The sequence below is a fragment of the Crocuta crocuta genome, unplaced genomic scaffold, assembly GCF_008692635.1.
Source record: "Crocuta crocuta isolate KB4526 unplaced genomic scaffold, BGI_CrCroc_1.0 scaffold168, whole genome shotgun sequence".
NCBI lineage: Eukaryota > Metazoa > Chordata > Mammalia > Carnivora > Hyaenidae > Crocuta > Crocuta crocuta.
The window spans coordinates 681,270-705,877 of record NW_027532591.1 but is presented as its reverse complement, the minus strand read 5'-3'; the positions used below and the strand labels follow the sequence as shown (position 1 = coordinate 705,877).

The following is a 24,608-nucleotide window of genomic DNA, read 5'->3' as shown; positions in this document are numbered from 1 at the left end:
GATGAGGACTGGGGCAGATGGAGATGAGGCACAGGGGTCAGAAAAGACCTCCCCCACCTCAGCCCCTCTCTGCCTGCCGGGATTTGTGTCCTGTGGCTCTGCTAAGTGCACCTGCTCCTCCCGTCCAGAAGGGAAGTTGGTGGGCCCTTGTGTGCTGAGCTGGCCCCTTGTGAGCATGGGGCGGGGTGAAGGCCAGAGAGGCTGGGAGGTGAGCTCTGTAGACAGGAAGGAGGGGGAAGGGAGAAGCCAAAGAGGTGGGGAGAGATTGGAACCGGGAGACAGGGAGAGGCCGGGAGGCAGAGTGTCGTAGCCAGGACAGACTGAGCACTCAGTATATCTAACAGGACAGCCTCCACCCTGCAGGTAGGGGGGCATGAGCCCTATTTGCAGATGAAGAAGGTGACGCTCGGAGGACTCGGTGACTTAGTTCACCCAATTAGTGATCTGATTCCAAATCACTCTTTCTCATTTTCTTCTCTTAGAAAAAAAAAAAAAAAAACCTCACACTAACTGGTATGCATTGTTAGAGGGTATGTAATCTTTATAAATTCCACCTTCTGGTGGGATAATCGCTGTTAACATTTGATGAATATCCGCCCTGACATTTCCCCATGCAAATCGATATCTCTCGCAGTGTATGTGCATGTAGATGAATGCGTAGTTATGAAAATGGGATCATCACTCTACAGACTGCCTTTTATTCAGGTAACCACGTATCATGAACATCTTTTCACTGTGGTGAAAACATAGCCATGCTATCATGTCTAGTGGTCACAGAGCACATTCACATCATTCCCAAATTTCCACAGGCACACAGGAGAGAACATTGATCAAGATGACTTTTTAATGAGAAAAGAAAAGACATTCAGAAACTTTGGAGTGAGTAAAAAGCCAAAAACTAACCAATCCTTTTTTCCTCTCACGCATACTCCCAAGTACTGCTCACCTGGATTTGCCTCATGGCGGGGGAGGGGGGGGTGAGGGAGTGTTCAAGCCATCCTGTATCCACTAAATCTTGCAATTACCTAACTTTATGGCTAGAAGGATCCCGGAAGCACATTTCTTTAAGTCAGTCATTACACAGAAGGGAAAAAGGTCAAACAAAACATCATGAGGGGTTTCCTGCCAACTTGCTTTGGGAACGGGGCTCCTTCCTCTGCATTTCAGGATCTCTGGGTGCCTGGGATCCTCCTCCTTCAGGCAGAGAAGAAGCAGAGATGCGCTGGGCCACTAGCTTCTCCCTCCTTGCCAGGGTGTGATGGAAGAGCCACCAGACCCACGAGTCAGACAAACCAAGTTCAGATCCTGGCTTCTCCCCATATTTCTAGCCCTGGTTCATGTCTGAGTCTCAGTTTCCTATCAGTTAAGTGAAAGGGGTGGAGGGAACATGAGGAATGGCTGGTAGGTCTATGGCACAGAATGGAATGGTGCTCAACAAATAATTTTTGAAATTATAGTAGTTTCTATTCTCAGAATTTGCCTTTTTCTTTTCTTTTCTTTTCTTTTCTTTTCTTTTCTTTTCTCTTTTCTTTTCTTTTCTTTTTTCTTTTCTTTTCTTTTTTTTTCCTTCCCTTCCCTTCCCTTCCCTTCCCTTCCCTCCCCTCCCCTCCCCTTCCCTTTCAGAAAGAGAGAGAACATATGTACATGTGAGCCAGGGAGAGGGCAAAGAGAGAGACAGAGACAGAGAGGATCCCAAGCAGCCTGCGTGCTCAGGGTGAAGCCGGTGCAGGGCTCAGTCCCCCACCCATGAGATCATGACCTGAGCCAAAATCAAGAGCTGGACACTCAAGCAAGTGAGCCATCTCGTTGCCCCTCAGAGAATTTTCTTCAGGAGAGGTGAGCCCGCCTGTTCCTGGTTAAGGATCCCCTGTATTCATTCAGTGGCTGAAGAGAGCTTGGAAGTCAGAATCCAGTGACCATACACTCCCTTGTAAAATGCTGTGTTCGTGGCCCAGGCCAACTAATGAACAAATCCCCCACCACGAAAGAAAGTGTTTCCAATAAGCATGAAAGTATATTTGCCAAGGCAGCGTGGGCCCTGCAGCCCCAGCTGCTGCGGGTTATAGCACCCCTGCCTGAATAGCCACACTCTTGCCCTTGGAACATGTGTGTTATTAGAGCCAGACTCCTCACACCAGCCCTGGCTGCTGCTCACATGGCTGCCTGTCCTGTACAGGCAGGAGGCCTCCAAGCCTACTCCAGTGGACAGGCCCCAGTTGTCTGTGCAAGGGGCTGGCCCTGGGCAAACACTGTGTGTTCCGAGGGCACATCATGCCTGTCGCCAGAGGGGACCAGCACTGCAAGGGATTGCCCCCACCCCCCCACCCCCTGCCAAGCTCTTGGCTGCCTTCAAGAGCCCGGCCAAGAGACTTATGCGTTCTTTGCTACATTATTAAGCTGTCTTTTGCTTTTAAGGCTCCCGGACCTGTCATAGTACAGGCCATCCTAGCCAAGATTCTGGGCCCCTGTTCCTTTGAACTGCAGGGGCAGCGTGGAGAAATCCCACTTCCCCTGCAGGGTGGCTGACAGCTGGCTGACAGCCCCCAGCCAGGCTGCTACCAGGAGGGGCTGCAGCCACGCAGGTCCAGACTTGGAGGCTCAGTCTCATCCCCATGGGGAGGCTGACGGAGCCCTGCCACCTTCCACCGCTAGCAGGGGAGGAAGGGTATGTGTCAGACTGCGATCACAACTCCTAGATTCTCAGAAAGGACCTCCATCGTGGAGGGCACGGAGCTGGGCTTTCGATGGCCTAGCCAGATCCAGCTCTCCCACGTACTTGATGCTGACCTTCGGTGTGCTCCTTCACTCCGCCGAGTCTGGAGCCCCTCCTCTGTGCAATGGAGAGAATAGTGCCGTCGACCTCACGGGCTTTGCCGTCAAGGTGAAATGAGTTACGAGTTTCCTGGACGAGTCGTGCAAAGCCCTGAAACCCATGTCCGGTGCATGGCAAGCACCGCACTGGTGTCGCTGTTACTGTTTTTCTTTCACGGGGCCTCAGTGCTGCACGTGGGGCGTTGGAGTGGGAGCACTCGGAGCTGGGAGTCAGGAAACCTGGCTTCTGACCCCAGCTCTGCCACGGGCCTGTGGCATGGCCTCGGGAAGGTCCGTGCCTCTCTCTGAGCTGTCATTAACTCTCTTCTTAGCACAGTGGTGCTGTGAGGGCCTCTAAGCCCCGGGTAAGGAGTGCCTGGGCCTGAGAGTGCAGGCACAAGGAGTGGGGGTTCATAAGATACCAGGTAGGATTAGGGGGCAGGCCTTGCCCAGAATTAAAGCCTCTCCTTTCATACCCCTTCCCTTTCCCTCTGACACTGTAGTGTTGCAAGTGTGTAAGATGGCGCTCCCAAATATGTGTGTCCTATGCTCTACACACACACACACAGACATACACACACACACACACACACACACACACACACACGCCAGACCGACCGGGGGCTGGACAGGCGGTAGAAAGGGGGAAAGGTCTAGTAAGGAGGGAGGGGGGAGGGAGAGAGGGAGATGGAGAGATAGACGTGCAAGGAGAGAATAAGAGAAAGATGAGAGTTTATATGGAACGATAGGGCTGGGGACATGTGGGGGTTGGCCCTAGAGAATGAGAGAGGGCGGATTCCCCCTCCAAAGTGGAAGGTACAGCCATGGGAGGCCGGGCCAGTGGGTGGCAGGGGGAATCATAGCGATGCAAGGTGCTAATTCATTTCTGATGTCCGGGATGGGGAGGGAGGCATTCACTCCCTAGAGAGCCGCGGCCAGAAACAGGCCCAAGCAGCGCTGCGCTGGGGGAATCTTCAAACATCTTCCTATCAGACATCTAGCTAGCGCCCCTTCCCTGTCCCCAGCTGGCTGCCAGTGGCCCTGAGGGGCCTGCTCCTCTGGGAATTTGGTTCTTCTTGCTCCTCCCACCAAAGTTTTCCCCAAGACGTGGATCATCCTTTGAGGAATCGAAAGAGTGGCATTTGAACTCAGCAACCATTTATGGAGAACCTACCACCCTCCAGGCATGAGCTGAGCTCTTATGCATGTGTCGCCTCACGTAATTTGATCTTTTAAGCTCTTCTTGCCCCATAAATGTCCGATCTGGCACTGTCTATTTCTTCTTAGGTCCACAGTTATCTGTGCCCCCGTCTCCTCCCCTCACCCTTGACTAGATGCTCCTTGAGGGCAGGCTCGGCCTTTGGTCTGTGTGTCCTTCAAGCCCCAGGCTCCAGCGTCAGCAGGTTGACTCACTTCTGCTGAACTAAATCTAATTAATCTGCAGGAGACTTCCTGGGTTCAGCTTGGGTGATTTGTAGCACTAGGAAGCAGCCGTATTGGGAGAGGGGAGGGAAGAGATAATATTTGGAAGCGGAGTGTATCGTATATGGAGGGCAATGCGGAGCTCAAGGGGAAGGGCAGCACTAATGGCAGGGTTTCTGACACAGGGGCAGGTGCGATGGGGAGTTGTCTGGAGGCACTCCGGCAGAGGGAAGGGCAGGGATGCCTTCGCTGGGCTGTGGTGGGCTTGGCTTTCTGGTAGGCTCCTCCCTTGCTGTGCCAGGCTGCGCTGGAAGAGAGAGGTGGCGACACAGTCTCCTCTTCAGGAGCACACGGTCACCCTATGGAGATGAGACATGGATAAAGACTGAGGGTGCTGGGATCCTAGTCACTTGGTTAGAGGCCCTTTCTTGTGGCAGCGTTTTCTGGCTCTACTGCTGTAACCACAGTAACGTGGTTTCCTGCAAGAACTGGGGATTTGCTCCAAGAAGAGTTTGCCTGAGATGGGGAAGGACTCACAGCATAGATGTCTTCACCTACACAATAAAATCTAAACTCTGCCTGGTGTTCTGAATGTGGACCATGCGACCGTCCTACCTTCATTTCCTCCGGCCTCCTTCCCACCCCCTGCGCATCATACACTCCTCGCTGCTCCCCCCCGCAGCCTGTGCTTCCCCCATCCTAACCTTTGGTCACCGTGCTCTCATCCCTTTTAATGGCCTTCCTGATCCTGACCCATTACCACATCCTTCCCTCCTCTTCCAGGAAGCCTTCCTTCATTTCCATGCTGCAAACATCAGCCTCCCTCCAGTTCCCTGTTACAGCTTCTTCTGCATGCCTCGAGCCATTTTATGCTCAAGTTGGGTTTTGGAGGAAGGTATCCATCTCTCTCCTCCCCTGAAAGTGAACTTTTGAAGGAGCTCTGAGGCCCAGAGGGCATGTTCAGTGACTGCGGGTAAGGGAAAGCCACTAACTCAAGGAGGCAGACAGGTCCTGTAGCCTGGCCTGGTGCAGCGCCTCTGGCACAGCAGGGGTTAATCAGGGGTACATGTGATCAATAAATATTTACTGGGTGTTAAGTGTTTAGACTAATGCAGGATTTAACAGTCATTCTCATTTATGGTAATGGGAGGCATGTGGAACCCTGGGGGATTTGGGGAGGGAGCTCCCCCCACCTGCCTTCAGACCAGCTTCATACACCCTCTCCCCCTCTCAGGCTCAAACTGCCCCGTGGAAGTGGAGTTTCAGCTTCTAATTATTTTCTTGGGTTCTCGGGTCCTGACTCCACCCCAGGCAGCTCCCAGTCCCTCCCTGGCTCCCTCCACATAGAATCCTCACCCCATTTCCATGCCTGGCTCTATACGGGGCACTGGGGACACAGAGGTGAGGCAGACACAGTTCCCTCCTGCCAAGGAGCTTCTCATTTCTCATTTCTGCCCTGAGAAATGATTCCTAGCCCTTGTTCTTGCACTGTAGCTCACAGCTGAGTCTGAAAGGATTTTGGGCTCAGGTGGGGAGGAAAAAAGGCACAGCTGGATCTCTGGGGGACAGGGGAGAGGAGGTGTGCAGAAGCCCCAGGTATAGGTGTACAGAGCCCCCAGGTGTAGGTGTGCAGAGGCCCCAGGTATAGGTGTGCAGAGGCCCCGGGTGTAGGTGTGCAGAGGCCCAGGTGTAAGTGTGCAGAGGCCCGGGTGTAGGTGTGCAGAGGTCCCGGGTATAGGTGTGCAGATGTCCCGGGTGTAGGTGTGCAGAGGTCCCAGGTGTAGGTGTGCAGAGGCTTCGGGTGTACATGTGCAGAGTGCCAGGTGTAGGTGTGTATAGGCCCCAGATGTAGGTGTGCAGAGGCCCAGGTGTAGGTGTGTGCAGAGCCCCAGGTGTAGGTGTGCAGAGGCCCGAGGCATATGTCTGCAGAGGCCCCAGGTGTAGGTGTGCAGAGGCCTCAGGTGTACATGTGCAGAGGCCCTGGGTGTACATGCGCAGAGTGCCAGGTGTAGGTGTGCAGAGACCCCGGGTGTAGGCGTGCAGAGGCCCCAAGTGTAGATATGCCAAGGCTCCAGGTGTAGGTGTGTATAGGCCCCAGGTGTAGGTGTGTACAGAGACCCCAGGTGTAGGTGTGTACAGAGACCCCAGGTGTAGGTGTGTGCAGAGCCCCAGGTATAGGTGTACAGAGGTCCCGGGTGTACATGTGCAGAGGCCCCGGGTGTACCTGCGCAGAGTGCCAGGTGTAGGTGTGCAGAGATCCCAAGTGTAGATATGCCAAGGCTCCAGGTGTAGGTGTGTATAGGCCCCAGGTGTAGGTGTGTGCAGAGCCCCCAGGTGTAGGTGTGTGCAGAGCCCTAGGTGTAGGTGTACAGAGGTTCCAGGTGTAGATGTACAGAGACCCCAGGTGTAGGTGTGTGCAGAGCCCCAAGTGTAGGTGTGCAAAGGCCCCAGATGTAGGTGTGTAGAGGTCCCGGGTGTAGGTATGCAGAACCCCGGGTGTAGGTGTGCAGAGGTCCAGGTGTAGGTGTGCAGAGATCCTGGGTGTAGGTGTGCAGAGGCCCAGGTGTAGGTGTGTGCAGAGCCCCAGGTGTAGGTGTGTGCAGAGCCCTCAGGTATAGGTGTGCAGAGGCCCAAGGTGTATGTCTGCAGAGGCCCCAGGTGTAGGTGTGCAAAGGCCCCAGATGTAGATGTGCAGAGGTCCCAGGTGTAGGTGTGTAGAGACCTGGGTGTAGGTGTGCAGAGGCCCAAGTGTAGGTGTGCAGAGACCCTGGGTGTAGGTGTGCAGAGGCCCAGGTGTAGGTGTGTGCAGAGCCCTCAGGTATAGGTGTGCAGAGGCCCAAGGTGTATGTCTGCAGAGGCCCCAGGTGTAGGTGTGCAAAGGCCCCAGATGTAGGTGTGCAGAGGCCCCAGGTGTAGGTGTGCAGAGACCTGGGTATAGGTGTGCAGAGGCCCAGGTGTAGGTGTGCAGAGGCCCAAGTGTAGGTGTGCAGAGACCCTGGGTGTAGGTGTGCAGAGGCCCAAGTGTAGATGTGCAGAGGCCCAAGTGTAGCTGTGTGCAGAGCCCCAGGTGTAGGTGTGCAGAGGCCCGAGGTGTATGTCTGCAGAGGCCCCAGGTGTAGGTGTGCAAAGGCCCCAGATGTAGGTGTGCAGAGGTCCCGGGTGTAGGCATGCAGAGCCCTGGGTGTAGGTGTGCAGAGGCCCAGGTGTAGGTATGCAGAGACCCTAGGTATAGGTGTGTGCAGAGCCCTGGGTGTAGGTGTGCAGAGACCCTGGGTGTAGGTGTGTGCAGAGCCCCAGGTGTAGGTGTGCAGAGGCCCCAGCTGTAGGTGTGCAGAAGCCCTAGGTGAGCTGATGCACATACCCTCAGAGTGTACCCTCCAACAGGCATCGTAGGACTAGAAGCTTAGCTGGACAAGCAGGTGGCACTACTGTGGCCGCTGGACCAGAGGAGGCCTGGGGGATCTGGGAAATTGAAAGGGGCATCCCACTCAGCCTGGGAAGGCTTCTCGGAGCAGGTGATCTCAAGCTGTGTTTTGAAAACAGGCAGAAAGAGGGAAATGGCATTTTACTCAGAGGCAATGATGTGTACCAAGACCCAGAGACTGAAATAAATCTGGAATGTGAAAGACCCTGATGAATTTGTGGCTAGATCTGTGCCTTCCAGTATGGTAGCCACTAGCCACATATAGCTACTTAAATTTGAACTGATTAAAATTTAATTGGTTAAAATTAGACAGAATTAAAATTCAATTCCTCAGTCACACTAGCCACCTTTCAAGTACTTAACAGCCATATGTAGCTCGCAACACCACTTTATTACAGAATTTCCATCTTCCAAGGAGGTTGGATTGTCCAGCGCTGACCTAACGTACAGAGTAGCTGGGGATCATTGGGGGAAAGCCTGCAAGGTCACTGGGGTCAGACTGCAAAGGACTTTGAGTGATGTGTGAAGGACTCTGGGCCCCTTCCTGTGGGAAGGAGGGTGTCAGCTCTTCCCTGAACCTCTGTTTACTCAAACACAGAGGCTGCTCATCTATTCCCCAACTTCTCTAGGAGCTGTGCTGTGCCCCATATGCCTGGTTACAGGAGAGGGGCATGCTGAGAATCTGGCCTCTGGAAAGGCTCAGAAGCTTCCAGTAATGCCAAGGCTATGGGATTAAGAGGGTCCTGTGAGAAAGCAGCAAGCACAGCACCTGCCCGCCACCCTACCCCTGCCCATAAACTCTCCGTGAAGGCTGGGCAGGGGCCAACACAGGAGGATGCAGCCTGTGGAGGCTTGGGTGAAGTCGTCTGGAAGTTCATGAACAACAGACACCAGAGCAACATGGGGAACAGGCCAAACGCAGGGTGTGTGGGAGCAGTGGAAGTGGTGGAGGTGAGCGGGATGAGGAGGCTGAGCGTGGGAGAGAGCTGCCTGATCCTCAGGTGACCATGCCTCCTTGGCCCAGACGTCGGTTTCTCCCTCTTCTGTGCTCAGCTCCAGGGTCACCTCCTCGATGAAGTCTTCCCTGATTGGCCAAGAAGCCTTCTGGATTTCACCAGACACTAGTCCCACAGACTGCAGATATGTCCAGCTCGTTAACTAGACCTTGGATTCCTGGAGGGCCCAGACCTGCCTTGTTAACTATCTCTTCTCTGGCCCGAACCACACTTCCCCTCTCTTCCCCGTGAATCTGCCTCCATTGTTATCCCTCTGCATCCAACCGCCTGTTTGTATCTCCGTCTCCACCAATAGACCGCAAACTCCCTGAGCACAGGGGCTGTGTGGTTTAGACAGCCGAATGAATGAGTGAGGGCAGAGGATCAAGCCGTCGGCAGGCAGAGGATGTGTGGGTCGACAGAACCAGGAAGGGACCGGGGAGGGCTGGGGGGTGTGGCAGAAGGCTGAACAGGCACGGCCCCTGCTGACTCCTGCTGAGCCACAGGGTCTCCCCCACCCACCCAGTGTGACCTGAGCAGACTCCCCTGGGAGGGGACACCCTGTCTGCTTCTCCTGGGCTTCAGGTCTCCTCTGTGACGGGGCCACTCTCCTCCCCTGCTGGTTGACTGCTACAGAGAAGATAATGGCAGAGCCCTTTATTTGTTGGGCCGGCCTCTAGGCAGAAGGGTTCACTCCAAGTGCCCCTTGGTGACTCGTGCAAATTGTTCCTGACAACCCCATAGAAGGCCAGGCCATCTGCCTTGCCCTTTCGTGGAGCGGAAGGGGCTGGAAGGAGAGATATTAGGTTTCCACTTCAGTCAATACTTTGATGTTCAAAGCTGTTTAATATTCATTAAACCAGCCCTTCAGTTGTAATTGCAGTCATTACCCTCCCTTTTATGATTGTCTGTAAATGTTATGGGACAGACGGGCACAGCTATCCTAATGATGGAGGGTTTTGATGATGGATAAAAGGTTCAATAGAACCCCTTAAATCTGTGTCCTTATCTTCGGTGCTCACTCCCACCGCTTTCTGCTTTCTTTTGCTCTTAAAAGATGGTATTTGGGATGAGAGAGCAGGATGGCTCCAGTGGGGTCATGGTTAGTTAATCTTACAGAAACAAAAATGGGGTCAGATGGTCTCAGACGGAGCCCAAACACCCCCTCCCCTCCCACACACACCTGGGCCCAGAGCCAGATCAGGCACTGAGCCCTGACCCCAGCCCCAGCCTCAGCCTTGACCCTAGTCATGTTCAGAGCATTGAGAGAGGGAAACTGGGTTATCAGAACACGGTTGGACCTTAGAGATGTCTGTGCTTTTTCTCCAGAGGGGTGGGGCCTCTTGCGGGGAAATTCACAGGCTTTGCAGTCAGACTTGCTTCCAGTTTCTAGCTGTGTGACTGGGGCAGCTGCTGAGCCCCTGAAATGTTTGTTTGCTCATCCAGTAGTTACAACACCTACTAGCAGAGTCATGGTGAAGACCTCACTAAATGATGGGTGTGCAGCACCTGCCAGATAGCAGGTACGTAGCTCACACCACTGCACAGCACTCGCCCCGGCCCCTTGAATTCCCACGAGAGCAGGCTGGCTCTTTGCTGAGAGCCTGAAGCCTGCTGGACAGGGCACTGTGGGCTGGCCGGCTCCTGGAACATGAAAGGCAGGATAGCGTTTGCCGGCCTCCTCAGTCTAATGTCCCCTCATGCACCCTTTTGTGAGCTTCCTGATGTCACAGGTTGTGGTCCCTGGCAAACAAGCAGCCTCTGAGATGGCTTCTTGTGCCCAGTGTTTATTACGGAGGCCTTAGTGGTCAACATCTCTGTCTGGAAAGGGGTCGGAGAAGAAGCAAACTGAGGTCAGAGAGGACATGCAGGCATGAACGCTTTCCATGGGGAAGCCTGGGTCCGAGGGAGCTGGTCTGTGGGGAAGCCCGGGTCCGAGGGAGCTGGTCCGTGGGGAAGCCCAGGTCCAAGGGAGCTGGTCCGTGGGGAAGCCTAGGTCTGAGAGAGCTGGTCCATGGGGAAGACTGGGTCCGAGAGAGCTGGTTGGGCCGTTATGCACCTGCCCTGGTCCATCATCAGACACGGGCTGTTCCAGGAAGGGCAGTACCTGAACGCGGAGACTGTGGCTGACACTTGCCTCGAAGCCTGCTTTCTGACAGCACTGCCAGCAGCTGGGGGAGTCCTGCACTGAGGCGTGATCTGGGGGCCGCATCACCCGTGTACGCCACAACCAGGACCCGTGATATTCCCAGGTGCTTCCCTTGGGATATTGTACCTACCCGCCCTAGGCACGTACACACATACATGACACACACACCACCCCAACTGCTGCACAGACACACAAGGCTTATCAAAATCCTTTCTTTACTCAAAATGCTCTATTATGACCTCCTCCAGAAAGCCTTCCTTGGTTAGGAAGGGCAAATTGCATTTCTCACTACTCCTGAGATATTTAGGTACAATGCCAGGAATAGATTTCCTTTTCCCAGACAGCAGAGTAACTGGCACTCTGTGTTATGGGGTGGGTCTCGGCGATGTTCAGGTGACCTTGGCACAGCCTTGGTTCAGGGGACCAAAGCACTGGAAGGAGCTGAGCCCAGAGCACTGTCTGGTTCCTCCTGTCTTGCTGGTCCCACTCTGGGGACCTGCTTCTCTAAGTGTGCACAAGCACCTTAGAGAGCAGGGCCTGGGCCTTCTCCAGGTCTGTGAGAGGTCCCTGAGGACACTCGACTTGATTTTGCTTGTGTGCCTGCCAAGCTCTGTTGGGCCAAGTCAGAGATGCAGCCCTGTGCTCATAGGAATCCCAGCCTGGAGTGGAGGCCACATGGAAACAGAGGACCATTGCCCAGAGGGAGAAGTTCAGCGACAGGGAGATGTGCAAGATGAGCGCCTCTGGGCCCAGCTCGGGGCCGCACATGCAGCATGGTTACATCATGCAAGTCCCATCAAGCAAGTGGGTGCTTGCCAGTGAATACGCAGATGATGAGAACTTCCTTCTCCAACAGCAAAAGGATAAATGTAGTGGGGAAGGCAGTGAAGACTTGCTCAATGAATGAGTAAGTGAACGGATGAGTGAGTGAACAAGCAGTTAAAGAAGTCTGCAGCTGAGTAGAACGGATCCCCAACCCCTTATCTGTCTCAGAATTCAGTATTCTGTGGATTTCAGAGACCAAAGTATGGTGCCTATCCGTCTATCTTTTAACACCTCGCTGGGGCTGGGAACAGCAGGCGTAATGAAATATACTTATAGTTATGCAGCAGAACATGCATATTCACCAGAAGTGGGAGAGACCAAGGCTCTGTGTAGCCTTGTGTAGGTTCGCGTCAGGTTACTGAAGACCTGAGGCTCTTTTTTTTTTTTTTTAATGTTTTTTATTTATTTCTAGGAGAGAGAGAGAGAGACAGCGTGAGCAGGGGAGGGTCAGAGAGAGAGGGAGTCACAGACTCTGAAACAGGCTCCAGGCTCTGAGCTGGCAGTCAGCACAGAACCCGACGCGGGGCTCGAACCCACGAACTGTGAGATCATGACCTAAGCGAAAGTCGGATGCTCAACCGACTAAGCCACTCAGGCGCCCCTGAAGACCTGTGGCTCTTAAGAGCTTTTTGGATCCTTAGAACAGCCAGTAAGGGGGTGAGGGCTAAGGTTCTTTCTGGCTTGCTAAGTCCCCTTGAGGATGCAGAGCGCCTACCAAACCCTGACTGCACTGCATGTAACTCCCTGACTCCCGTCTGACCCTGAGCTGGGCCTCTGCTCCTTGGGTCTCTCCTCTTTGTTTCTTTCTCTGCCTCCAGGGCAAACCTCTGCTCTACTGAGGTCAGTGAGACTGCAGTCTCAGACAGGTCTACTCACACATCCGTAGCATTCTAAGGACACCTGCTAGGTGAGAGTGTAGTGACTTTTATCAGAAGGAGAGCCAGAGCAGCCTGGACTCAGGGGTTGGGATGGGGGAAGGTGGTGGCTGTTTCTCCAGTCTGTGTTAGGGCTCAGGGCTCCGGCACTGTCAGAGCCCCGACTGACAAATTGCCTCTTCCACAGCCCTCCCCAGCACTACCTGTCGAGCTGGGGGCTGCATGCTTTCATATATGGATTCTCTTTCTCTCATTGGCTCATTCATTCATTCAACCAACAAGGTCCTAAGCATGTACTATGTGCCAACATGACTGGGTGGCGGCGTTAGGATTATCAGCGAATTGGAGCAGTATAGATACTGAAGGAAAACCCTATAGGATAAAAGTAAATTTCACTTATTTTTTCTTGTGTCAGATCAACATCTAAAACTTGTATTTGTATAGGATGCTGTGGTTTGCAAGGCATCTTGGCAAGGTTATTTAACCCTTACCAAGAATCCTGTGAAGGAGATGAGGGCAGGAGGGTATGTGGGAAGAAAAGCAGTGGATATAGGATGTGATATGGTGGGCCCACTTTGCCTAAAAGATGAGCTATTTCTTCCTCGGATGCAGTTTGCTGGTTTGCCAAAACTTACATCAAAAACCTTCTGTCATGAGGGGCGCCTGGGTGGCTTAGTCAGTTAAGTATCTGACTTTGGCTTGGGTCATGATTTCACTGTTTATGGGTTTGAGCCCCACGTCGAGCTCCTGGGCTGACAGTGCAGAGCTCGCTTAGGATTCTCTTTCCCTCTCTCTCTGCCCCTCCCCAACTCGTGCTTTCTCTCTCTCTCCCAAAATAAATAAATAAGCTTTAAAAGAAAGCCAACCTTCTGTCTTGACAGCCTCCCTCTGCGGGACTCCACCTGCGAGAGAGTCTATTCTTTGGACACACCTTGGAGCCGCCCTGCTTCCTGGCTCAGTGTACCCCCTCCTCATCCATCAAGGGCCATTCTGCAGATTGCTGCTCTTTGATGGTTTAAGAAATGGCTGCCCAGTGGCCTGCAGGCTCAAGTGCTGAGCTGCCCCATCGCTCTCTATCTCTGATCATCCCCCACCCCCGCCCTCTTGCTTTAGGGCCCTTGCTCTGGCTACTCCTACCCTCAAAAAGGGGCGTGGCCTCATCGCTCAAATGTCACCTCAAGGAGCACTGTATTTAAATCTCACCCCTAGTGCTCCACTCCCGCATCCTCCACTTTTCCCTTTTTCCATGGTACCTCCCCACCCCCACTCCCCACCCAAACAGGATACACAGTTGACTTTGTCTCTCGTTTACTGCCTGTCTCACCCCCGGGCACATGATAGACGGTAAGATCCAGGAGAGCAGGGATTCGGGTCTGTTGTATGCTGACTATCCCAATACCCAGAACAGCGCTCAGCACATAGTAGGGGTTCAGTATGTATTTGCTGAATTAATACCTGGAACAGCGCTCAGCACTTAGTAGGGGTTCAGTATGTATTTGCTGAATTAATATATGATACCTACTCTGATGCCTGAGAAACTTAACTTAGTGACTTCCTCCTCTGTTTGTAGTGATCTTATATGTGTGTATATATGCAATATTTATTATATTTATATTTCATATATCTTTTTTTCCCTTAATAAACAATAGTTTATTGTCAAGTTGGTTTACATATAACACCCAGTGCTCATCTCTTTTAAATGTTCTTTTCAGCCTTTGTAACTAGCTCCAGGCTGGGAGCTCTGGGAGGGAGCTGAGTTTGCTACCTCAGCTTATTTGAAAATCCTGATACACGGTGGGGGGGGTTGGAGGGGTTGGGGAGATGTTAGAGACAAAAACCAGCATGAGTGCCTACTGCACGTGGTGCTTTTACTGGCACTCTCTTGTTTAACTGTCATGACACATCTTTCAAATGCATCGCCTTGATCCCCGCTTTTCAGACGGGGAAATTGATGCCAAGGAAAGTGGAATTTCTTGCCTAAGAAGAGGCAGTATTGAGCTCCAGGCTCAGAACCCAGGTCGATGCGAATCTAGAACCACATTGTCCAGGCTGAGGGGGGGCGGCGCCTCAGAGGTGGCAGGCCCAGCCTACACGCAGGACGCAGACAGGCCGGCCAGCCTGAGCTGCCCGGGCCCCCCCGATCCCTGTGGACCCCAGGCTGGGCCTCGGTGCCCACTCTTGCTGAAGCATCTTTGGGAAGCCAATCCTGGCATCTGAGAACTCGGCTGTCCCCATCTCCCTGCCAGGGTCCCTGTTGCAGTCCAGGAGGTGGTTTAGGCAGTATGGACCATGGCGTTAGGAAGCGGGTGAGAAATAGCCTCGGCTGGAGGGAGCCCTGGCCCACCCCGTCAGCTGGAATGGGCTGTCCTGCCTGCTTGAGCCCAGAGTTTCCTTGTTAGCCTTGAGCCTCACAGCCCACGCTGCCTCCCCTTAACCCGCCCTCCTGTCTGTAACCCCAGAGCCCCCGGGCTCCCCATCTTCTCTCTCCTCTGGGCCCTAGGCCAAGCCTCCACCGGCTTCCCTCTGCCAGCCTGTGAATGTCCCTTTGTGCGGCAGCCCTGACGCAAGGTCCTTCCTGGGGAGGTGTTATTTTAACATATTAAGAGCAGTCATTTTATTTCATAAAGATAGCTTGTTTCGAGGGCAGGCAGTGGTCCAGGAGGGGTCGCACTTGACAGATGCAAGGACAGCCTGTGGTTTGGGACTGGAGATCACAATGTGTGCTGTGCTCCCACGGCCACTGCTGGGGTGGGTCCTGACGCCTGGGGCCAAAGTACCACATAGCTTTCCCTCTCCTCTGGCAGGGCCTGTCCCCGTGACGGGGAACATGGGTGGGCCCGAGAGAAAGGCAGACCCTGGTACCACAGGGCAGGGCTGGAAGGGGGGGGAGCCTGGGTTCTCTTCCAGCGCCACTCCTGCCACCCCCGCCTCAGTGGCAGGCTGAGAGAGGATGACCCCAGGGCTACCGTCATGACATGGGACTTTTATGTGGCCTCCCCAGAGAGGAATGCTGAAGATACATGAGCAGTGAAAGCCTCCTCTGCCACCGTGGGCTCTGCAGCCAAGCCAGGGTGATGGACGGGGTGACAAAACCTGAGTGAGGCGGGTGCCAGGACACCTCTGGGTTGCTGCCGAGCACAACACCTGGGCCTTGAGGGGGCGAGACCTAGAGGCGGCCGTACCGGCTCCTCTGCTCAACAAGGAGCCTTTCTCTGTCTGTGGTGGGAAGGGGCAGTGGGGTCCAGGGCCGGGCAGTCCCAGGGCACCCGCTGCCAGGCAGCAGGGTTGTTGAACTTGGAAACGTGCATGCTTCCTTCTGCTTGGCAGAGCTATCCACAGCTTGCTGTGGCGCCCACACGGGGCAGCCAGATACAGGCTGTGCTTCACGGGCGCTTCCGTGAGAAGCGGGTGTGGGGCTGGGGCTCCGAGCTGAGGTGGGGTGAGTGGACCGAGTGAGACCATCCGCTCTCCCTGAGCTCGTCCTCCGTGCCTGGGCGTGGGGCTCTAGTCCTGATGAGGATTGTCCTCTGGCACGCCAGTGATCCTCTCCCGGGGGTTCCCTGGAGAATGTCAGATCTCCCTCCCTGGGGTGGGATGGGGGCCACCCGAGCTGGTTTTGTCCTGAAGGCTCTGGGGGCATCTGGCTGTCCCTTCAAGATGCACTCTTAGGTATCTGTTCAGAACAGACCCTCTATTGGCTCTTCCCTCCCCTTGCCTCAATTCTTCATTCCTCTGCCGTCGTTCCTGGGATCACATTCTAGATTAGCTGCTTGAGTTCTTCCCTCGGGGTCCGTCTGGGAGGAACCCAAAGGAGGGCAGACGAGACCTCCCTTTGCATCACTCGCACGGTCCCCTTATAGCGGGTACCAAGAAGAATAGGCTGGCCAAGTAGAAAGACGTGCTCCTTTTTCTAAGGAGATGCTGCTGGAGCATCTCCCTCCTGGAGATGCTGCTTGCCTGTGGCTGTGCCCACGGCTGGCATGCCTCAGTGCCCCTTCTTCATGCCTACAGTGCTGCCTGGCCACATGTCTCATGCAAAGCCAGCATGACACAGCACTTCAGATATACCCAGTGCCAACCCTCCCCCCCCGCCGCCCCCTGCCAGCCTCATCCCCAGATGAGGGAATTTCCCTCATCCCACCGGCACTGGGCCGCGGTGGGAGAGCCCTGGGGTCCCAGCACCCCATGATGAATGGAACAGACCTCTTACACCGCTGTTGTCAATTATGTCAGATGATCTCCTGCTATAGTAATAATTGCTGCTAACACGCACGAGGCACTTTGTAGGTCATGAAGAGTGCTTCCCACGCATTTCAGTTCATGTTTACAGCAGCCCCAAGAGCCTGTGCCACAGATGCTAAAATTCAGACTCGGAGATAAGATGTGACCCATGCGGGAACATGCAGCTGGCAGATGGTAAGGCTGGATCTGACTGGGCCCTCTGACCCCAGGGTCATTTTATGTAGTAATATGCATCTGGTCCAGATGGCCTTTGAAGTGTACATGGGCTGTCACACTTGTGGCAGATGTGAAGGGGCAGGATCACTCTTATTGTTGCTATTGGCTAGCCCTCTGCTCCCTGAGGCAGGATGAACAGGGATTATTGTTCCCGTTTTTCAGATAGGCACACTGAGGCCCAAAAAGGAGAAGTGGCTCCCAGTGGTTCACACTGAATGTAAGGTGGGGCTGGGATTCAAGGTCAAGACCTCGGAGTCCTGCCTCCCCTGCTGGAGATGTGACAGAGAACCCCTCTGAGCCCTGGCATTCTTAGGTCAGATGCTCAGAAAATACCTGTAGCAAAACCATAAGCAACCAGCCAGCCGGTCCCCCACGCTCTCTGACCTCGAGGCTTTTCCTGGTGCCGTGTGTCCCGAGAGCCTTTCTCCCGCATGTGAAGTTTGCCAGGTGATGTGGCTTCATCCTGTGCCAGGGCCTGTGTGCAAGGACCATTGCAAGTGACATGCTCTTCATGGAATCCACTAATTGTGCTCCAGAGTCATTCTGTGCCTGCTGCCAGGACCACCCCAGAGATCACAGACCCACGCGTCCTCACGCTGCCAGGATGCAGCCCCCTCGGCTCACAGATGGGAAAAATAAGGCCGAGCAGAAGCCCAAGGGCCCAGGCTTGGGGAGGACGAGGGCAGGGGTGGGAGCCACAGGACGGCAACGCGGGAGGACCAGGTGGGCGAGGGTGACGGCGTTCCGGTATCCCAGCCGTCCACACCAGTGCTCGGCCGAGCTGGAGGAAAGGAAGGCAGAGGAGACGAGAGAAGGGCTTGCTTCCGCCTGTGGGCGGCTCCCGGGGCCAGCACCGGGCCTCTGCCTGGAGCCTCGTTTCCCACACAGCCTCCCCGACCACCCTGTCTCCAGTAGCACACGCTGGTCACCTTCTCTTCCTCTGTCCCCCCCGCCCCGTTCTTGGTGGCACTTGTTGCTACGTGGCATCATGTCGCTCGGATCAATGTGCTTGTTGTCTGTGTGCCCTGGAAAGGAAGCTCTGTGAGATCAGAGGAAACATGTCGCGCTCCCTGCTAGGAGAATGGCCGGCGCTCGCTGAGCCCCACTGTGTGGCAGGCGCTGTCCCAAGCGCCTTATGTGATTGATGCGGTTTATCCCCTTAAACCCAGAGGGGCTGTGCCATTCTCTCTCCGTGACACAGATATGGAAATGGAGGCAGAGACTTTAAGTCACCTGCCCAAGACCACAGGACGAAGTGTGAGCCAGGGTGTGAAGCCAGCAGTTTGCTCTCACTTCTAGAATCTCTGGCATTCTGGCTCTGTACCCTCACCGACACTGCTTGCTGCTCTGTCCCTGGAGCATGAAACAGCCCCCACAGATACTGAGGACTCCTAAAATTATTTGAATTATTACTTTTAAAGGTAAAAAGTTTTTTAATGTTTTAAATGTTTTTTTAAGTTTTTAAGTGTTTATTTTGAGAGAGAGAGAAAGCAAACGAGTATGAGCAGAAGAGGGGCAAAGAGAGAGAGGGGGGACAGAGAATCCAAAGCAAGCTCTGTGCTGAGAGCACAGAGCCCGATGCAGGGCTCAGACTCATGAACCATGAGATCATGACCCGAGCCGAAGTTGGACACTTAACCAACTGAGGCACCTAGGTACCCCATATTATTTTAATTTTTGAAGAAAAGGAAGAATATGAGTGAGTGAATGATTTAATGAATAAAGGCTAAGAATATAAGCGGGTTGAAGGAGGAGCGTAATTAATTCTGAGAGTGCATCCAGAGAGGGGTATTTGTGATGGCTAGGGTATGAGAGACTGTCCTTGACGGTGAAGGCAGCGCCGTGCCTGGAGGGTCATGGTCTCCCGAAAACCACTTTCAGGAACCCATCACCAAAGCCAGAGCCTAAGGCCGCCCTTACAGAATCCACAAGTTACCCCCTCCTGAAGAACCCAGGCAGCTCACGGCCTGCCGGGCGACTGCCCTCACCACTGTGGGCCTGGCTGCTGTGGGCCCCTGGCCGCTGTGGGCCCCCGGCCGCTGTGGGCCCCTGGCCGCTGTGGGCCCCTGGACACTGTGGGCCCCTGGCCGCTGTGGGCCCTGGATGCTATGGACAGGGGACTTCCTCTCATCTTTTCTCCTCTAGTCCCTAGAGCAGCCCTGGGAGGCAGCAACGGCCCATTTATTCAACAACTATGCATCCAGTGCCTTTTTCTGCGTAGTATATGCAGTGACAAGCTCAACACGGGTGCTCCCCTCAAGGGGCTTACAGTCACTCTTAACAAGCTATCGGCCAGTTAAAACACCGGCAAAACATGGGAGGAGCAGGGTGGCAAAGGGAGCCTAAGCCAGCCTGGAGGAAGGGTGCGTGTGAGCCGGGCTTTCCGGAAAAGACACCAACCAGGACAGTCAGCTCAGTGAAGCTTTTCCTTGTCCAACCTCACGCACCCAGGGAGCGATGCAGGGAAGATGTGCCCTCGAGTCTGACTTCCACCTGCTGGGAGCTGGAGACCCTGGGAAAGCACTCTGTCCCCGGGAAACCCAGGAGGACAACTCCCAGAGAACAAATCTTTTATCTTTAGGTATTTGAAAATTGTATATGTAATCAACTGGATCCAGTCGTGGAACAGAAAAGAATAAAGAAGTCAGTAACTGTACCCACTGGGCTTGGTAGCCATGGGGGGTGAGGGATGGCCACCAGCTGCGGAGCCAGCTGTCCTGATCCCCCTCCGTTGTGGACTCCATGGGGCCCCCCCTCCCCCCGCCCTGCCANAAAGAAGTCAGTAACTGTACCCACTGGGCTTGGTAGCCATGGGGGGTGAGGGATGGCCACCAGCTGCGGAGCCAGCTGTCCTGATCCCCCTCCGTTGTGGACTCCATGGGGCCCCCCCTCCCCCCGCCCAGCCTCGGACCTCACGGTGCCTTTTGCAGGGTGCCCAGAACCTTTTATGTAATTCCACAGTGAGCATAAATCAGTCCCCGCCAGTTTATCTCTTTCCCCTTTCCTATTCGTCTCGATGCCCTCATAAAATTTTAAAAGCTTTGCATGTCAGACTGCTCTTCCCAGGGCCCTAAAACTGGAGACCGGGTTCCTTCCGCCGTATCACTGCACTGGCCTTCCAGGAGCCGCCGGGCTGGCCTGTGTGCCGATGGCGGTGGCAGCGGCTTCCTGCAGATTATGTGATGTCCCGCCCCCCTGCCCCCGTTATCACCTCCTGCCCTTCACGCGCACTGATGAAGCCAGTGGTCCTTACCCTCCTCAGCCTGTTGGCACGCCTGCCTTCCTGAAACACTGCCTTTTGAACGTCACCCGCTCTTGGCTCTCGTCCCACGTCCCTGGATGTGCTTTCTGTCTCCTTTGCTGGTTCCTGCTCATCTCCTCGACTCTAAACTTTGGAGGGTCCTGGGACTCAGTCCTCAGCCCTTCCTACTCTTGTTCCCATTCCTGTTCTGCACCCAGGCGGTCTACACGTCCGTCTTCAACCCAAACTCACCCTTCATACAGGCTCCCTGGATTCACATACCCATCTATTTGCTAGAACCTGCCTTGGATGGCAAATACACACCTCAGACTTCACCTTCAGACAGGAGGCTCCTCACATCAGCAGGTGGCCACCCATCCTTCTGGTTGCTCTGGCCCCAAGTCTTCGGGTCCTTTCCCTCACATCCTGCACCCGCCGGCAGATTCTGTCTGGCCCAAGTTCTGAATACGTCTAGGACCCCCGGGCTTCTCCCTGCCTCTCCTGCTTAGTGCGGTTGGCCCAGCCACCATCACGGTCCAAGCACTAACTAGTCTCCTAAACATCCCCTCCCATTGCCTTTCGCCCAGCCCCAGGGTCTGTGCTTCACACAGCAGCCAGAGCGATCCTTAAGAACATTACCTCTGATCAATTCATGCTGCTTTGTTCACAACTCTCCGCGGCCTCCGATTTTGCTCCTCACAGAAGCCATATCCTTGCTGTGGTCTGAGAGCTTCTGCCTCATCTGACCCCGACTGCCTCATCTCCTGCTGCTGACCGCTTCTGCCCCACGCTCTAGCCACACTGCTCCTGCTCCTCCTTGAGCACACAAAGCATATTCCTGCCTCAGGACGTTTGTACTTGCCTCTCCCTCCACCCAGAACATATTTTCCCCAACTGGCCACATGGCTTACACTTCATTTATCTCAGGCTTCTGTTCAAATGCCTGCATCCTTCCTCACCTGCACAGCAGCCCCCCAGTACTGTCTTATCTCCACACCCTGTCTTATTGCCCATGGTGTCTTTTACTACCTGACGCACATGTTCATCATGTGCTCCCCCACCAAAATCCTAACTCCAGGAGAGCTGGGACTTGGTTTTCCTCACTGCTGTGTGACCAGTGCCCCGGCATGGTCCCCTGGCACATTTTCATAGTTAACACTTCTATAGCATTACTGTGTGCACTGACAACTATTCTAAATACTTGTGATAAGAATTAATTTAGTCCTCATGACAAGCCTGTACAATAGGAAGTATTACTATCCCCATTTTGCAGTTGAAGAAACTGAGGCAGAGATTAAGAAACTTGCCCACTGTCATACAGAGCCAAGACTGGGACTGAACAGTGGCTCTTAACCACTACACCCTAAGCCTCTTCATGGTTGGATGAAAGAAATCCAGCCACCGAATGTCTGTTGCATACCAGACTCTAAGAATATTGAGGGCAGCCACATAAGCGTCCCTAGCATAGCACCCCCTCCCCCTTCCTGGAACAAAGGTGCACGTGAGATTCCTGGCCGGACCATAGCCTTTTAAAGTAGCACTGGGGACGGTAGCTCCCCAGTGAGTATTTATTGAATGATCATGAGTGTTCAGGGACAATGGAGGCAAGAACATCTAAATGTACTTCCTCCCAGAGGGAGCCCCTTTTAAGTGAGCATTTGAGGAGGTGTTTGGCCTGGAGAGTCAGGCCCATAGATCCTTTGGCACAACTCTGGGTGCCCAGTGCCCCGGGGACACCTGGGCGCCCTGGGCAGCAGGAGCCTGAAGGACTGCTTTCCCACCACCTGCTCCCACTGTGCGATGTTGACCTCGGGGCAGGGGCGGGGCACAGCACCACAGGAGCGCATCCTGGGAGAGCAGGTTGGGGTGGGGTGCTGGTGCACAGCAACCACCTCTGTCACCTCTTCTGCCACCAGCCTATCACTGATTCCACTCCTAGTGTAACTGCCACTTCCATGGCCACTGCCATCACCCTTGTGCCATCATGGCTGGCACTGCCACTCACAGCATACCGACCACTGTTGCTGCCACTTCTGGGACTCTCAGCACCTCACCCCTGTCGCACTCCCTGCCAGTCCATCCCAAGCAACCACTGCCCCTGGTGTGGCCCCGACTTCTGACTCTGTCACCCAGCTCCACTGCGTGACTTCTATGGTTTGCAGCCATAGCTACTGGTATTATCATTGCTACTAACCTAGCTAGTTATCATCATTAGTTATCATAGCTAGTTATCATCGTTAACTAACATAGGTATCACGTGGTTCACAGACAAGAGTGTCATTGCGCTTTGAGGACTGCAGCGGGCTGAGGGGTGGGCGGGGCGTCTCCTACAGACCAGGAAAGGAGACTCAGACAGAGCCATTCAACAGGGCGTAGACAGTGCCACCCAAGCAGTAAAAAGCTCAGGGAACAGAAAGAGCTAATCACTGAATTACAATGGGCCGCCTCCAGATCAGAGTGTGCGCTACGCACATGCACACATTTCAGCCCATTTAATAACATGAATGTGTAAGCCATGAATGTTGTCTCCCCTGTGTTTGAGCCTCAGAGAGGGTAAAGGTTGTGCCCGAGGTTGCCCAGCTGATCAAGTGTCAGGATACTGCCTGGCTCTAGGGACCCTGCTTCGGGGGCCGGGGAAGTTATGTTGAGGTGGAGGCATCTCCAGTCCAGGATTCCAGAGCTGTCCATAGTAATTCTCCAGCCTAACATCAGTCACTGATTCTCAGCAGCTCTGGATCCTGACCTCATAGCAGAACCTCTCTGGGTCTTATTTTGACCATCTGCTGGTGATATCTGCCTCACCTCCTGCACATTTGTTATGGGAGAACTCACACCGGCCCGGGTCAGTATTAACACCGTAAGGTTCCACCTGCCCTTGACTTTCTAAGATTCGGTACCTACTGCCGATGTGGCTGAGCGCCCACAAGCCACACACTGCACTGGGCAGCCCCACACACTCCATCCTTCATTCTCCCCCAAACCCCAGGATGTGAGGATACCGGCTGTTCCCAGTTAACAGATAAGGAAAACCAAGGCTTAAAGAGAGGTGAGAGGTGACGTACAATGACGGGGGACCCTCAGCTCCTGCACAGCAGGGCTGGGCTCTAAACCAGGGCCCCTGGTTTCACATTCCGGGCAGCTTCCACTGACATGTCTGTCCCCTCCCATACTGAGGAGCATGCTGGGCCTCAGAAGGGTACCATCACCTGGCCGTCGCCTACAGCTGTGCCCTGGCTTTTGCTGTGATAGTCTCCAGCCTCAGGTGGGACGCTGTCTACTGGGAGAGACAGCACGCAGATTCCCCCAGAGAATGAAATGGTGTCGGGGTGCTGAGCACAAGCAGGAACAGGAGGGGCTAGGGGGCGGGGTTAGCACAGGGACCATATCTAGGGCAACACTAATGGTGTGACAATAAACCCCACATTTTGGTGGCTTCACAGCCCCGTCATGGGTACTTTTGTCTGGCCCAGGACAGATTCAGGGGACCTAGGCGAGGACAGCCAGGCAGCATTTGTGGGAAGGGATGATGGCAGTCACACAGGGGACGGCTTCAGGGCCATGTATGCTTGCAAGTAGCCTCCAATTCCACTGAGCAGAGTCAGTCACGTGGCCTTGGCCACCTGCAAGGGAGGCTGGAAAGACAGTCAATCTGGGTACAAGGCAGAAGGGGACAGGGGTCTGGTGGGCGGGTGGTAATCCCTGCCACACCCAGTTTGGAGGTGGTCAAGAACAAATTTTTTAAAGAAACCGCATTTCAGAGGAGACAGGGGGATCAGGCCCAGCCCCTCCCCAGGCAGCACCTAGCCCTGCTGGGGGAGCAGCCTGAGCCCCACTGTCCTCCCAAGGTCCCAAGGGGCATGGTGCCTGCAGATGAGAACCACACCTTCAGACCCAGAGTGGGGGCTTTCTCCCTTGCTCACTTCCAGCCTAATGGAGGAGGGCGTCCTCTGGAGCTCTCTCTGGAGAGAACCCAGAACCCAGATGGTCCTCCCCTGGAGTTTTAAGGCTCCGTTACCTCTAGAAGCTGCCTTTCATACCCGTCAGGCTAAAGATTTTAACCCGAGATTTAAAAGGACCAGAGAGATCAAAAGCAGATGCTCCTGGAAGACACTTCAGCCTGCCGAGCCGTCTGGGGACATGGCTACGGAGAGAAGACAATTCATCACCGAACCACGCGAGCCCCCGTTCAATAATAAACAGATGTATTATGGGGGAAAAAGAAAGGGATGGGTGTCAGCCCCTTGATTCATTTGTCTCCCTCTCAAAATCACCTCCATCCCAGGCTCTGGAGGGCAGGCGCGGGTGCTTTGAAGCGGAGACATCGTGTCAGGGAAATGGAAACATTTCACGTTGTAAATCCTTGGGGTTGTCAGAGAAATCCTAATGAGAGAGGAAGCAGCCGGGGGTG

The 24,608-nt window shown here is 54.3% G+C and overlaps 1 protein-coding gene across 1 annotated transcript in view; it reads left to right on the top strand.

Moving 5' to 3' along the window:
* The window catches only part of TRABD2B (TraB domain containing 2B), a 209,443-nt gene that overhangs the window by 72,647 nt on the left and 112,188 nt on the right, over positions 1 to 24,608 (top strand). The window lies entirely within an intron of this gene.